We start from the raw sequence: 16,822 nt of genomic DNA, 5'->3' as shown, positions 1-16,822 counted from the left end.
AGAAAAGACTCTGGTGGAAATTACTTTTGGGCTTGGCTTGTGTTTATTAGTGCGAATAAAATGAAAAGTTGAAAAGTGATCAGTCAAATAAGTGGTTATTATTCCAGCAACCATTTGATCCTTAATATCATTTGTCCATATGTGGTCAATAAGTGTAGCTGTATTATTATGGGCTGACACTCTAGTAGGATTAGAGATTAGCCGGCCGAAATCAGCTGTATAGTTATGTACATTGTAAGATAATAAATCTAGATTAAAATCTCCACAGAGAATAGCTTTACATTTTCTTTCATTAATTGAATCTAAAATACCTTGAAAATGTTCCAAAAAAAAGCTCAATTTGCATATTAGGTGTGAGATTGTTTACACCAGTGCTAGGAGATCTGTAAAAATTACCAGTAACAAGTTTTTTCTTGGTGTTAAATTCCAATTCAATAAATAAGCTTTCAATAATTTTTTCATGAAAAATGGAGTACTCATTTAGAACAGAGAAATTTATAGATTTGTTAATATAATATGCTACCGCTCCACCAACGAAAGTTGATCTTGTTTTAAATACAATCGGATGATACAAAGATATTTCAAAAATGGATGGAATGACAATGGAGTAACATTCTTGTATACAAATGATGTCAAAAATAACCCCTTTTTCTTTCCAAAAATAAATTAAATCAGAAAGGCTAGAAAATTTAGCATTTATGGATTGTAGATTTATACTTAAAATAGAAATGTTTTTAGAGTTATTAATTTTTTCACAAAATTGATCAGGAGAATAATATGAACTATCTAAGTCAATTTCTTTATAAATATCAAAATCTTCGTTGTCATCATATAACAATCTATGAAAATTGTTGTTACTTAACCCCTTACAGTCGGGCCCCTTGCCGCACCTTAATCGGTCGGGGGGGAGGGGGGGCGTTCAACGCCCCCCTTATTATCTCAGTTCCTATTAGAGCTAGAGGGCTAAATTTTTTTGAATTTCCGACTTTTTATAAGTCTAAGTCAATTTTCGCTTCCTTCACCCTTTTATTTAACAACCTTTGTTTTTAGGTCTTTTTTTACTTAAAAATTTCAAACGGCTGTAACTTTCTTATTTTTGAAGCTAGAAGAAAATTTTTTTTCCAGAAAATGTTTATTTTTATGTAAATTTTACATTAGAAATATCAAATATAAGTTTCAGCGGCAGCAGCTGTACTTGGCAGCTGCCAGCCGCCGCAGTCGGCGGTCGGCGGGAAAACGGCGGCGGATCTTCATGAAATTTTAATACGTTATGTAGACATGTAAGAAAAGCTTAAGTTTAAAATTACGGCCACAGGAGCCTTTTAAAGATTTCTGGAGACCTGGAGGATCAGGGCCTGCAGGATCATACCTGGAACCTGAAAGTGACTTGAACACCTGTATTTTATATAAGGATGTACTACTAGAGGATATTTTAGTATTTTGGTATGATAAAATGCTTTGTTTTAGTCAAAAAAATATTTTTGCTCTTTACCTGGATGACCCTGCCAGGTTTGCTGGCATCCTGTGCCCGCCAGGATGGAGATATTCAAAAAATTCCAACTCTCAGTTATGTGTCATGATGGACAGAAAAGGGGACACTGCTGCTCCCCTTAGTTTTCCTGGGCTGATGGACTCGAACTGGTTCTGGTCTCGGGCTGTCAGCCTCGCCCATAAGAGGTAGCTAGTATGTGTCATACCCATACTTAAAAAGTCAAGCAGTTTGGGCTCTTTATCTTTCACACACAGAAAATGAGATAGAAAAAACCGATGGGGGGACCCCCCCCCCCCCCGACCGTTAAGGGTTAAATTGTCTGTTCCAAGCCTATGGAATGTTTCATTCATTTATATTAGATCTAATAGTAGGAGAGTAATAATAATCCCCCACACACACATACGTTGTAAAGTATACAGGTAAAATGTAGGGGGAAAGAGTAATCAAAAGGGAAAAGGGGCGGAGGAGGAGGGAAGAAGAAAATAATATATACATGTGAGAAAAAAAAGGGTTGAATTTATCCTTTACGGCTAAGAAATTATAGAAGTTTAGGGTGTCCGACAATTTTTTAAAATAAGTGATAAGGTTAAGTTATTAAATCAGAGTTACTTTAATTGAAGAGGAATTAAATTGTTACATGAAAAAAAGTAAAATTAAAAACTACATGAGGTAGAATTTTAAGATTAAAATGAAATTAATTCTTTCTATGAATCAGCATTAAAACGAGAACGAGCAAGATCATTATCATTTGGCAATAAACCTGTAGTTTTTATAACTTCACCTTTAGGAGCTCCATTAATCACATCTTGCCAGCCCTGATTTTCATTTAGAGAATTGATGCTGGCAGCTCCAGGACCATCTGAAGACTTCTGACTCCCATGGGCTCCACGACCTTTCCCAGCAGGCTGTCCACCACGTACACCAGGCTGCCCCCCACGTCCAGCAGGCTGCCCCCCTAGTCCAACAGGCTGCCCCCCACGTTCACAAGGCTGCCCCCCACGTCCAGCAATCTTACTGCCACGCCCTCCAGATTCTCTACCTTCTCTGCCTGGACCTTTTGATCTCAATTGGCGATTGTTAGAGGGAAGATCTGCTCGGCTTTTTCTACTAGCTGCTGGATCATGAAGTGCAGCTACAGCATTATCAACAACAACTGATGGCTCAATCCTTATATCATCTACAAAAAATACCTCAGAGTGCTCAGCTTCAGTAGTGCCATCTCTATAGGCTGCCTGTACTTTGCTATCAGCCAGAGAGAACCTAATGTTAACATCAAAAGCCCAAGCAGCCTTGACTCTATCGTCTTCTTTCAAAGCTAAGAGATACTTGTGATTTCTAGCAGTTAGGTCAGGATAGGCAGAGTAATATTTTACCCCCATAGTGGCCTCAGCAGCTGTTGGATTCGGCATATATTGCCTCTTATATCTAAGGAAAAGATTTCTCATATACCTGGAAACAAATCTTATAATCATGGTTCTAGGTTGATTATTCTGTTTCCTACCAACAAAGTGACCATTTGAGAGAAGGTCAAAGCATTTGGGAACGCAGTCAAGCTTTTCAGGACCCCATTTAGTGTTCACATCAAGGGCTTCAGGCTTAGGGGTAAGCTTTCTCAACACAGGTTCTATGACAGCATTATAAGCTATTGTCATACAAGCTTCATCAGCTACAACTGTTTTGACTAGATCAGAAGGCACAGATAGCCCATGTATTCTGACTGACCAATTTCTTGCATACTGTTCGTTGCTATTGCAATATAGCTCTAGCTTAGAAACATTAGGTGGAGCTTTTTTTTCACTATCTTTAGCTTGGCATATAAGTTCAATGAGTTTTTCTGCTGTCACATTATGCTCAGTGAGAATCTTTGATAAATTTTTATCACTTTGAATTTCACTGTTATAAGTCGCCATTTTAAAAATAGAAAATTGTTGGACACCCTAACACCAATAATTTCTATTTATAAGTCATACAGGATATGTAAAAATATACGTCTGGTGAGTTCAGCGGTCAACTATCAACTATCGTCTTGTTCAGTGGTTATATTACATTTTATCATACATATACAAAGCTGGTTTCAAATGATTTCATATAGAAATGTATATATTTATATAAATTTTTAAATAAATGAAATATTCAAAATCCAGGTACCAAAATATTAATCAGTGATATTTTTATCCATATATGGCTTTATTTTTTAATTTTTATTTTTATACAACTAGAAAGCAATTACAGCCAGTTTGGTTAGTTTAATATGTACATAACTAAAGTTGGGAATAGTCCCTTTCATGGCAATGCACCTTAAGGGGCGATTCGTCATATTTTTGAAATGGGTTTTTATAGGTTATTTTAGGTTAGGTTAGGTTATATTAAGTTAAGTGATTACCCCGCAGGGTTAGAGCCCCCCCTCAGGGGCTAGAAATAGGAGAAAAGCTACTGTCAAAATAAAGGTGCGTTGCCACGAAAAGGACTGTACCTTGAAAGTTTATATTTTACTTTAAATTTGCAAGTAAACTTCCAATAAAATGATTGTTATTTGTCAATTTTGATAGGTTTTAAGATATATATATTAAAACACACCAACACATTTATGTATAGATTAATTTTAATACTATATTTTTTTATGTTCAACTGAATTAATATCTGGTATAAAAATCTTAAATGTTAATTTAGTAATTTTACCAATTATAAAGTAACTATGGCTAAATACAGTGTGTTTTTTTTTCTGAGAACTTTTTTGAAAGCAATTTTAACCCACTTATAGTTATCAGAATTTAATGATTAATGGCTTATTCTCTTTGTTTGTTATGACCATTTATAGCAAAGCAAAAACATATTTCAGTTTTTACTTGAAAAGTACAGTAAATTCAAAAATTCTAAACTTAGGTGTCAACATCTAAAAATGGTATTAGCGCATTTTTCTTATGCTCAAATCCTAGTAACTTTGAGGGAGTATGACAGCCATATTAACTTTATTGACTCTAAAACTTTTGCCTTCTTACCCCCTTTCTTATTTTACTTTGTCCTGCAGTTTTTACTGTATTTTTTTATTTTATTTTCAACTGAATTAATATCTGGTATAATAAACTTAAATGTATATTGAGTAATATTACCAATAATAAAGTAAGTATGGATAAATATAATTAACTTACCTTCATCATTCTTGACATTCACATCTGTCCCATGTTGTAGGAGTATATCAACTATACTCTGGTGGCCTCTCATAGCAGAGTAATGCAAAGGTGTGTATCCTGAATATTTAGATTAATATTAATATTAGACTTGACAAACTTTACACATTTTCAGAATCTTTTTCTATATTTGTAGCACAGCTACTTCATCAATGTGGTATTTCTTCTGTAATTATGAAAGATAGGAGTTAAATTTTTTTTTGTATTTTTTCTATGTTTGACAGCCATATTAAATTTATTGACTCTAAAACTTTTGCCTTCTTACCCCCTTTCTTATTTTACTTTGTCCTGCAGTTTTTACTGTATTTTTTATTTTATTATCAACTGAATTAATATCTGGTATACTAAACTTAAATGTATATTGAGTAATATTACCAATAATAAAGTAAGTATGGATAAATATAATTAACTTACCTATACCACTCTTGACATGCACATCTGCCCCATGTTGTAGGAGTATATCAACTATACTCTGGTGGCCTCTCTCAGCAGCATCATGCAAAGGAGTACACCCTGAATATTTAGATTAATAATAATAAAAGTGTTGACAAACTATACACATTTTTTAGAATCTTTTTCTACATTTGTAGCACAGCTACTTCATCAATGTGGTATTTCTTCTGTAAATATGAAAGATAGGAGTTATTTTTTTGTATTTTATTAATGTTTGACAGCCATATTAACTTTATTGACTCTGAACCATTTCCTTTTTTCACTGTCTTTCTTATTTTACTTTGTCCTGCTGTTTTTACTGTATTTTTTTATGTTATAATAAAGTAAGTATGGATAAATATAATTAACTTACCTCCATAACCCTTGACATTCACATCTGCCCCATGTTGTAGGAGGACATCAACTATACTCTGGTGGCCTACCATAGCAGCTTGATGCAAAGGAGTTCTTCCTGAATATTTAGATTAATATTAACATTAGTTTTAACAAATTTCACACCTTTTTAGATTTTTTTCTACATTTGTAGTGCAGCTACTTCATCAATGTGGTATTTCTTCTTTAATTATGAAAGATAGGAGATACATTTTTTTGTACTTTTTCTATGTTTGACAGCCATATTAACTTTATTGACTTTAAACCTTTTTTTTTAACCCCCTTCTTATTTTACTTTGTCCTGCCGTTTTTACTGTACTTTTTTATGTTCAACTGAAATAATATCTGGTATAATAAACTTAAAATTATATTGAGTAAAATTACCAATTATAATACAATTAATTGTTTTTTTGTATTCCTTCTGGTTGTGTCAGAAAAACAGAAAACATAGTTTTATTTGTAACACTGTGTAGATAGATAGACAGTTAGATAAATATATGGGTATTGTCCACATAGAATTTTTTTTTCAAATTTTATAATTTAAGTCAAGCCCCCCCCCCCCCCAAACAAAACTATGAACGCTGGCCGCTGTGCTCGTACCCCTGGCCTGCCTAACCAAAGTGCCTGGCTCCCTAGCCTACCTAGCCGCAGCGCTTGGCCCTCTAGCCTATAACCTAATCAAAAAAAGCGCCAGGGCCAGGTTTCATAGCTTTTTGTGGTGGGGGGGAGGGAGGTTGGGTTACCAAAATTTCAAAAGATTGCCCTGCTACTATGACAATTTGACGAAAATCCCCTAAGAGGCAATATCATAATATACCCTTTACTGAATTACACTGTCATTAAAACATGAATGGGCAATTTGATGTTATAAAACAAAACCAAACAAAGATTTTTTTACTTTTCATGCTAGGTAAAAATCTCTAGAAACAGTAAAATAATAGTAAATGTTCAGATTTTCCTTTTTTTCCTTTAAAAAAAAGCAGAATCAAGTCATAAATCTAGGAAATTTTTGTTAATAGGACGTTTTTTGGTTGATTAGTTTCGCTTAAGGTGCTTAAGACAATGTGTTTCTATACAGTTTTAAAGTATAAAAAATAATGAGCAGACTCTTTAATGTTTCTTGTGTTCGGAGCTTTAGAGATTAAGAACAATATCCTTTTTTAAAGGAAATAGGGTCTGTGTAAGTCTTTCTGTGTGTGTACCAAAAGATTTTGCTAACCGGTGAACTGATATGGTTCTCCTCTACTGGTTAACTTCTCATCCTGGATTGGTTTATAACTATTTTAAGAGGGAAAGAGTACCACCACCCTCAAATAAGAAATCAGCCATAGAAAAAAAATTACCCACCCCAAAAAAAAATATCTTTCTTTAACTTTGAAAATGAGAAGGTCTACTCAGCCACCCCCCCCCCCCCCCCCTTCCCTCAATATATGAAAAAATCTTATTGTCATTTTTGTTATTGGTATGTAAATATTATTAATGTTATTTATTTTTCAAGCTTTCCCGAATATTCATAATATCAACTAAATCTCAAGCATTGTTAAATGAATATTTTGATGGATCAAAGCAGCTAAATTGACTTACCAAACATTTTTTCATGTATGATATCTGGATATTTAGAGAGGGCTTTATTCACTTCATCCAGATTTCCTTCTTCACAGTTTCTGAAAAACTCATCCACATCTTCTTTAGAATGCATATTCCTATAAAAAAATGAAAATATTTTGTATAGCACGGGTAGGCTAAAAAATTCCAGGTTTTTGAAAATACCTATTTAGATGTTTGCACAGCCTTAAAGTCACATGTCTTGACATACTGGAAAGAGTAAAAATTTGATTTTATAATGGGCCCACGAAATTTTATTTTCTCCATTTTAGTTTAAAATACTAAAAAAATAGGGTAATTTGTTAGAGATAAAAGGAAAGGTTTGTCTTTTTTTCACAATTAACCCGTGGAGGATATCCCTTAGGAGCTGGGGAAAATGAGAAGATGTTGTTGGAACCACAATAGCCAGCAATACTTTAGTAGATTAGACTTAATTCCAATATAGAGGGGTAAAACAGAAGAATAGCCTAAAACCTAAATTATAAATGTAAAACACTCTAAAGCCATAATTATACATATATGAAGCTTCTCTGAAATGGAGGACTCAATCAGTTGTATGGTTTTGGAAATCATAAGCTACAGATAAAAAACCTTATTACTTTCAAAAGTATTAGGATCAGTGTGTCTGCCTGTATGAGAGAATCTTGTTAAACTACATGGTTCTCCTTTACAATGTAGTTTTGCATAGGTTCTTGAAAGGTTTTCGACTATTTGGGGGAATGGTATCACCACCCTCCGAAAGAAAAAAATAACTCCCTTTTACCTTTCTTAAATTGAATGCAAAGTGTCGTTGCCCACCCCTCAAGTGCCCCTAGAGGTTTTAAGGGGCATAACTGCTAATATCTCATTATTAGTATAACTTACTTTTCTGTAGAAGTATCCTCTAGCTTCTCACCATCAGAAGGAGACATATTCCTAGAATTAATTAACTCATCCAGGCTTATAAAATAAATAAGTGGTCTGGGGAATTCTCAAATAATCCACAAAAAAAACTTTAAAAAATTAGGATTTTCATGCTTTTTTGGCTATGTAAAGGCTAAAGCCTCCCTGCATATAAAAATTGGGAAGTTTGAGAGAAAGGACCAGTTTATTGGTTTATTGGTTTAGAGATCCTTTGGTACAGACAGACAGAAAAACAATGACCCTTTTACTTTATTATTGGATTATATATATAAGTGGATAGTTGTTGTAGGATAATTTACTGTGTTTCCAAAATAAAATTAAATGTATTAAAAAAATTTTATCTGTACACTTAATTTCTTTACTTAATTTGTTTTACATTGCATATCTTTCAGGTTATAATTAAATAAGAATTTACCTTGCTTTAATAAAAAAAGTTCTTGGCAGGCAAAGTGTCTTATAGTATATCCAATTTATAAACCTAAAAAAAAAAAATTAAACTTTTAAAATATTTCCAAGTTTGTGTCAGTGTGGTTCTACAATTAGAAAAAAATATAATTTCCAACTGGAAGAGGGTGCATCTACACTAGGTGGTCACTTGAAAATAGATTTTAGATGTTTCATAAAGAAATATTACTGAAATACAGTTTGAAGATATTACTTAAATTTGAAAATACTTTCTAAATTTTGAATTAATTCATTATCCCTTTACCCATCTATGTACAAAAGGCAATCAGAAATGTTTTAGACTTTTACTATAAACCCTACTAACCCCCCAAGTAAAAATTGAATATCTTGTTAGTTTTGATTTCTAATTAAATTTGCAAATATAAAAAGAATTCCTCTTATAAAGCTTACCTGGATTCAGGGCCAAAATTGGCAAAAGAAGAAAAGAACTTGCAACCAACTTTCTTATGACATCTAAAACATTTATATAATTCTATTACAACAAATTTCATGTTTCATCATTTGATTCCCAACTTTTGTCAAATTGAAAAATCAAATATTTTTAGCTATCTATAATACAAAGTAGAATGATGCCTCTCCGTCTGTCCGTCCGTCTGTCTGTCCCTTAAGATCTTGGTAACCACTGAACTGATCGGGTTCTACTCTTCAGGGTATGTACCTTTTGGTCCTGTGGTGGTTTTAAGCTATTTTCTTGGAAGGTGGGACACCCTAAACCCCCGAAAAATGAAAATCCCCCCCCCAAAAAAAATGTTTTTAGACAGTTACTTCAAAATAAATGGCATCACCAGAAATACTAAATTTTTTTTTTGAAATTTCATTTGGAAAAGGCCCTAGAGGCTAGGGATGAAGCTACTAGTTGATAAAATAAGTTAGGAATAAGAAAAAAATTGTGGGGGGGGGGGGTGGTACCACTGTCTATTTTCAATTTTAGTTTTGAAAAGAAACTAAAGAATTTTTGGATGGGGGGCAGATTTCCTCAAAATATTATAAACAAACCTTCCCAGGTCCTAGAGAAGCTACATTGTAAGGGAGAACCATATCAATTTATTGGTAAGAGAGATACTTCAGCACAGACAGACATTCTGTTACTTTTACATAAGGATTAATAAGATTGTTTGATTAATTTTGTTTTAATAAATATGGGAAACTATGTACACTATGTAGTTTTTAGATGAGAAGTTGCTCTGTGTCTCACATTGTCCATCTGTCCCTTTGTCCGTCCGTCTGTCTTCACGTTTATGGGGATATGGGATTTACGCAAATACTATTTATTTATTTGAAGAAGTTTACAATTAAAATATAAAACTATGTACAATAAATTGATGTATAGTCACAATTAGGATAAACAAAAATACCCTTTCTATAGATTAAAATTATTGGAGTAAAATTTTGAGACTGACAGTTTGAACCAACAAATAAAAAAGTGGTAAGCAACTAATTATAAAACTATGGGTACCAAAGAAATTTATAGTTTTTCCTTTCCAGTCACCTGTAGTGGCGAAGCCACTAGTAACAACAACAACAAGCCCTTTTCACTCCACAGGGGGAGCATAGGCCGCTGACAATTAGTCAGTGTTTCTGTAATAATGTGGCTTTTTTTATGGATGTGGGATAGGGTTGTCAGCCCTAAGCCCTATGATTTCGGTGTAAAGCGTCCATTTTCCCATCAGACAACCAACCCTTTGATTGCACGACCTTTGTCTGAGAAGTCCTAACTGTGCATGGTAGTGAGTTGCGCCTGTTTTGGGCCTATGCATTCCCCCTACTCTTACTATTAATGTCGCGCACCTGACAAAGCAGCAGAAGGAACCATTTTTAACATCTTTAGTTATGACGTGGTGTCGGACCGAGATTCAAACCTATCACCTTCCAGCAGATGCGCTACGTGTTGAGCCATGGTCGCGGGTCGAAGCCACTAGTATCTTTTAAAAATATTGCTCTCTTTCTATACTTATACTATTATTAGGGACTATGTTGATTTTGTTAATTTATACTCTTATTCCCCCTTTTATTCGGCAATTTAAAGCATAATATCAGCATAATCTCTTAGGGATATATTCATTTATTGTCTATCAATTAAGTGTCCCCCCCCCCCCCCCACCTCTTATTTAAATATGATGGCTATGCCCTTGTTATAATTACCTAATATTTCTTATCTCACATCACATAATAAAATTGAATAACTTTGATGCACAGAAGAAATTTAAAACACAACTAAACTCTGTTTAAAAATCCTTATCTCTCATTATTTAATATAGCAAAGCTTTACTGTATTGTTTCTATATTTATATTGTAAGGGTCTGTATGTCAATGGGGGGTAAAATGATAGGTTTGATGGGAGGGGGAAAACAGCCCTCTCTCCCTCCCCCTTTTAAAAATCTATGCACATAACCTTAACAGAACATAAATTAGATAAAAAATAAAAATACAAGAAAAAAGGAATAAGAAAAATAAATTAATTGTAATAACAAGGATGACATTGATAGCAAAGTACAAAAAAAACCAGGTATAAGGTATAACCAACAAGTGAAATAAATCTAAAATAATATTTGGGGGGCAAATGGAGAGGTCGTCAATTTTACGATGTGTTGCCCCCCAACGACAGCTGAAAAACACGTATAGGTTTCGTGATTTTTTCCCGAATTAATTTGGTTAAACGATATCTACAGATATATCTCAATGATTTTATGTCCCATTATCTGTTGGTGTCAAGTTTAAGTCCCCAGACCGCATCAATACTAAAGACGTAAAAATTAGTGCCAACTGCTGCTCTTTCAGGCTTTAGAGATTTTAAGTAAGAGTAAAGGGGAAGCCTTAGCCCTAAATCAGGCAAGGATGGGTGGTCCCTGGCATGGTGCACTAGTGATAGAAAATGTAGACCATAGGTTGACTGAAAAGTCCCTGTGGACTAGCATTGTATAGTAGCTAACTAGTGGCTCTTGGGAGTCATGCTTGGATCCTAGGTTGATAAAAAAAGGCATGTTGACCAAAAAAAACTCGCATCCACATCATACCAAATATCTTAAAAATGATATCTACCTGCTTTGTTAAGCATTTTATGTAACAAAAAACTATAAGTGGGAGAATGTCTTTGCCCTAAAAACAGGCATAACTCATTTACTTACTTACTTAATGCCCATCGCTACGGTTGTAGCATAGGGCTGATGACACAAACATCCTCCAAGTCGTTCTGTCCTGTGCTCTCTCCTCCATTTGTTCCCACTCCATCTCCAGCTCTTCCATATCCTCCAGGATAGTCTTCCTCCAGGTCTTCTTGCAAATGCCCTAACTCATTACAATGCAAAATATAAGGGGTAGAAAACATTATCTCTATTAAATTTTTTTTTTGAAATCTCGGCTAGCCAATTCATTTCCCCAACACCCCCATACTCAGTAATTTTTGTCATTACATTACTTGTCATAAAAAACAATAATGACAACACCCTTAAAAGCAAAGCACTGAAACGGTAGGACAAACGGACATTAACACTTGTATAGTGTCAGAATTGAATAATCATAATATAAATGTATAAAAGTCAAAGCAAAATTGTAAGTAAATTTGTTGAAAAACTGCTTGATACAGGATAATGTTTATGGACATACTTTATACATTTCTAGGACTTGATTATAGAGTTGCTTCGCTTATTACTTTATACTTTGTTGTCCCAGGAATCAATATACCAAAAATCAAATCAATCGGATGATTAGATCACATAAAAATTTGTTGTTAAAAAAGTAAAAAAATCAACATGTTTAAATGTACGCACAGACATTTTGGTAATGATTATAGAGTTGTTACGCTTTCTAAATCGTACCTAATTACTAGAGGAATCACCATGCAAAATTTTAAATCGATAGGACAATTGTAACATGCCTAAATTAACGGGGAAAAAAGCTATCCGTTACGGACGTACGGACGGACCGACCCTAATTATAGAAAAGCTTCGCTTTTAAAAACATTTGTCATAAAAGATATCTTATTTTTTTATAGCCTTATCTGCACTGCTTAATTAGATGCAAAGCCTTTGTTGTAATCAGCCACTCATATCCACAGCCTCTGCTGCCCAGCTAAATATACAGTCAGCCTCAGAATTAGTCACACAGCCTAATGTTGAAAAAAAGCCACCTTCAGTCGTAAATAATAATTCAGCCAGAGCGGCAAATTATTATTCAGCCGCAGCTGCTTAAAGTATTAGTCTGGAACAGTTAGATTTTTTTTATTGATTCAGGTATGTTAAAAGAACACAGTAAAAGTGTCTGACTGATTATGACGTAACAAAAAAAATTAGCCAATGAGAGGCCATTATTAACCAAAGGTAAAATTTATAGTTGCCTCTCATTGGCTAATTTTTTTGTTACATCATAATCAGTCAGACACTTTTACTGTGTTCATGTTAAAATTTTCCTATTTATTTCAAACTTTCTATTGTGATCACAGTAGTATCTAGTGTACGGTTTAGAAAGTGTAGCAAGTCTATAATCATTACCAGAATGTCCGTCTTTCGAGAGAGACTTTACTACATAACTTTTGTGTCACTTTTGAGGAAGACGATTCCTGTGACGTCATATACATCGGAAAAGAAAAAAGAATGGGAGAAGAAAATCTCTTCAAAAGAGATGGGGGGAAATGGAATCGTCTTCCTCAAAAGTGACTCAAAAGTTATGTAGTTTAGTCTTTCTCCCGTCTTTCCATTTTAAACATATTGATTTTTTACTTTTTTAATCCTGTATTTTATCAGTTTTCAACAAATTTATTAACTGTTTTTTTTTGTTTTTACATATTTTTATTATGATTATTCAGTTCTGACACTCTAAAAATGTTAATGTTCGTTTTTCCTACCGTTTCAGAGCTTCGATTTTATTAATGTTGTCATCCTTGTTTTGTTAAATTTTTTGCAAAATTGAAGCTAGAAAAAGTGACTCCACAGATTATAACATCATACGAAAGAATAGCCAATGAGAGGCCCGTATATACCAATGATAAATTTTATGCTGGCCTCTCATTGGTTATTCTATCGCATGACGTCATAATCTGTGGAGTCACTTTTTCTAGCTTCGCAAAATTGCATAATTACAGGATATTGTGCAAATAACGTATTTCTATTTTTAGAACATGCTTTTGCTTATATAGATGCTTTACTTACTTTCGCTTACCTAACTGTTACAGGAATCACCATGCAAAGTTTGAAATTGATTGAACAATTCTAAAATGCCTAAATAAACAAGTTATCCTTTACAGATGGAAGGACTGTCCCTAATTCTAGAAAAGCTTTTAATGTTTGTTAATTTTTTTAGCGATATTCTAAATTTCCAAAATAATGTAATAAAAATTTTACTTCTTTAATGGTATAATATGATTTTGACAAGCCAAGTTTTTAAAAAGTAGTAAGGTTTTTGTCTTGGGATGGTTCAAGGTTTTTTTGACAAAATCTAACTCAGAGAATCATAGTCTCAAACAGCTGGGATCGAAGCCACTTCTCTTAGCAAGACATAAAAAGACAGCATGTCCATTTTATTAGAAATATTTTCATATTACGCATTTTTATCTTCTAATTTATGTTTCAATTGTTAAAAACTTTTCCTTTTTGTAATTTTAGTAGCGAAGCTACTCTATAATTCACTTTGTCCGTCTGTCAGTCCGTCCGTAACGCTATGGGGGAAATGGGATTTATTCAGCTCCTATAAAAGATAGAATACTAAAATTTTTTGACAACATTCCCATCATTAAGGAGCACAATTGACTATAAAACATCATTGGCGGTCGGACCGATTTTAGCAGGTTTTAGGCTATTTTTATAGTTTTCACATTTTCTCCCTATCTTCAGTGTTTATGGTACGATTTTCAAAATTTTTTCAGTTACAGATATCAAAATTAAATTTCCCGTCGTTTAAAGATACAACCATGAAGGCCAGACTGCCTTTTTTGCAGGTTTTAGGCTATTTTTTATATTTTTCACATTTTTCTCCATATCTTCAGTGTTTATGGTCCGATTTTCAAAATTTTTTCAGTTATAGATATCAAAATTAAATTTTCGTCTTTTAAAGAAAACAACCAAGACAGCCAGACTGCCTTTTTAGCAGGTTTTGGGCTGTTTTTTCATATTTTTAACATTTTTCTCCATATCTTCAGTGTTTATAGTCCGATTTTCAAAATGTTTTTAGTTATAGATATTAAAATTCAATTTCCCGTCTTTTAAAGAAAATAACCATGACGGACAGACTGTCTTTTTGGCAGGTTTTAGGCTATTTTTATATATTTAACACTTTTCTCCATATCTTCAGTGTATATGGTCCGATTTTCCAAATTTTTTAAGTTAAGGATTTAAAAATTTAATTTTTTGTCGTTTTAAGAAAACAACCATGGCGCCCAGACTACCTTTTATCAGGTTTTTGGCTATTTTTATATGTTTTACATATTTCCCCATATCTTTGTTTATTTTGATCCAATTTTCAAACTTTTATGGGATATCACTATCAAAATAATTTTTCCCATTGTTATGAGCATCTTTAATATAATTTACTTTGACCATCGTCATCATACAAAATAAAACAAGGTTTCATGTTTATTTTATCCAATAAATATATTCTTGATTTTAGTTAAAACCTTTTAAATCTACTTGTACGTATTCCCATCTACGATTTTTTGTGCTTCGCTACTTATGGATGTTGTCATCCTTGTTATTATAAAAACTGCAGAAAGCTATCTATGTTGCCATAAATTACTACTAAAAGTTGAATGTAAATTATAGAAAAAAATACGAACGTCCGGACATTTTTAGGACTAGGTTATATAGAAAATTTTAATAGCATTGTACATAATCATCCTAGGAATTAGCATAAAACATTTTTTAGATTATCAGGCAATAATATCATGTAATCATTCAAACATTTGTTAAGAAACATAAATTATTTAAATTTTATTCCAGTATGGTTTCGAAAATCGATTAATATCCGCTGGATTTGAACTAGTTAGAACCAATAAATTAATCATATTAACAAGCGTAATTTTTCTCGTGTCAATATATCCATGTATATCTTTAATCAATTGCATTGTTATAGCTTCTACAAAACTGCTTAGGAAGGCTGCGGCTCTGGTTGCTAGAAAAAAGCGCCACCGATGTTTTTTAGCTTCTGTAAGTTGCGCAACTAGGGTGGCTTCCAAGTACCCAAAGTTTTTGAGCCAACGAATAGGATAACATAAACATAAAGAATTATTTAAAGTCTAATTTTAGAGTCTAATGTCCCCTCCCTGTAAGTTTCAGTTTCCCTTACATTTTTTTTCTAGTGGAGATTTCTGTTGGGAGGTTGGTGGTACCCTCCCCCAAAATTGTTTCAGCGGATAAAGAGATCCTTCAGTACAAACATCCTGTTGCTTTAATATAAAATATAAATATATAAAATATTTTTTTTTCAAATAAAAAATTCAATAATTTTGGAAAAAAATCTTCGAAAACTTTTTGTAAAAATCTTTGAATTTATTTTGAGATATTTTTTTCTGAGAGAATAAAACATAGAAGATTGTTCTGTTATAATATGTGTTGCTTCATGGAATACTTTAATAGAATTCTTTTGGGTAGCTTGGTTATCTTTTCATACAGGTAAAATATTATTATAATTGGTGTAATCCCTCATCGTGACTAGTCAAGCAAAGAAACCCTTTTTATTAGAATTGAAAATAGGATGGGTTAGTGCTTCGTTTGTTTGTTATTTACTTTAGTTATATTGGGTTAGCCCTGCAGGGTATCAGCACCACGGGAATTAGCCCAGCAGGGTTAGATCCTTGGGTACTTTTTTAAGCCTAACCCATGCGGGGGATATGAGACTATCCCTGCTCGGCTATCTCAATTTCTATCTTGAGGATTTAATTTTAGAGATGATTCGCTGATAATAATGTACCTTGTTGTCCCATGAATCATTATAAAAAATCAGAAGAATAGAATAATTATATCAAACAAAAAGTTGTTGTAAAAAAAGTTAAAACCCAATAGTTTTTAAATGAACTCAGACTTTCTGGTAACAATTATAGAGTTGCTACGCTTCCTTAATCGTACCTAAGTGTTATAGGAATCACCTTGCAATGTTTGAAATTAATAGGAGAATAATAACATGTCTAAATTCTAGAAAAAGAGCTTACCGGAAAAACCGACCTTAATTTTAGAAAAGGTTTGCTTTTAAAAAGTGAATATACACAAAACAATGATGACAACATCTATAAGTAGCGAAGCTCTTGAATGTAAGAATAATGAATATTACAATTACTAATAGGTACAATGATTTATAGTGCATTGGGCAGCAAATTTTTCAACAAAATAATAGGCCGTCTATTTCAAATAGCAAAAGAGAA

This window comes from Acartia tonsa, chromosome 15, assembly GCF_053477335.1.
Source record: "Acartia tonsa isolate MP-2025a chromosome 15, ASM5347733v1, whole genome shotgun sequence".
In the NCBI taxonomy this organism is placed as follows: Eukaryota; Metazoa; Arthropoda; class Copepoda; order Calanoida; family Acartiidae; genus Acartia; species Acartia tonsa.
The sequence above is the reverse complement of the archived record's forward strand: the minus strand, read 5'-3'. Positions refer to the sequence as shown.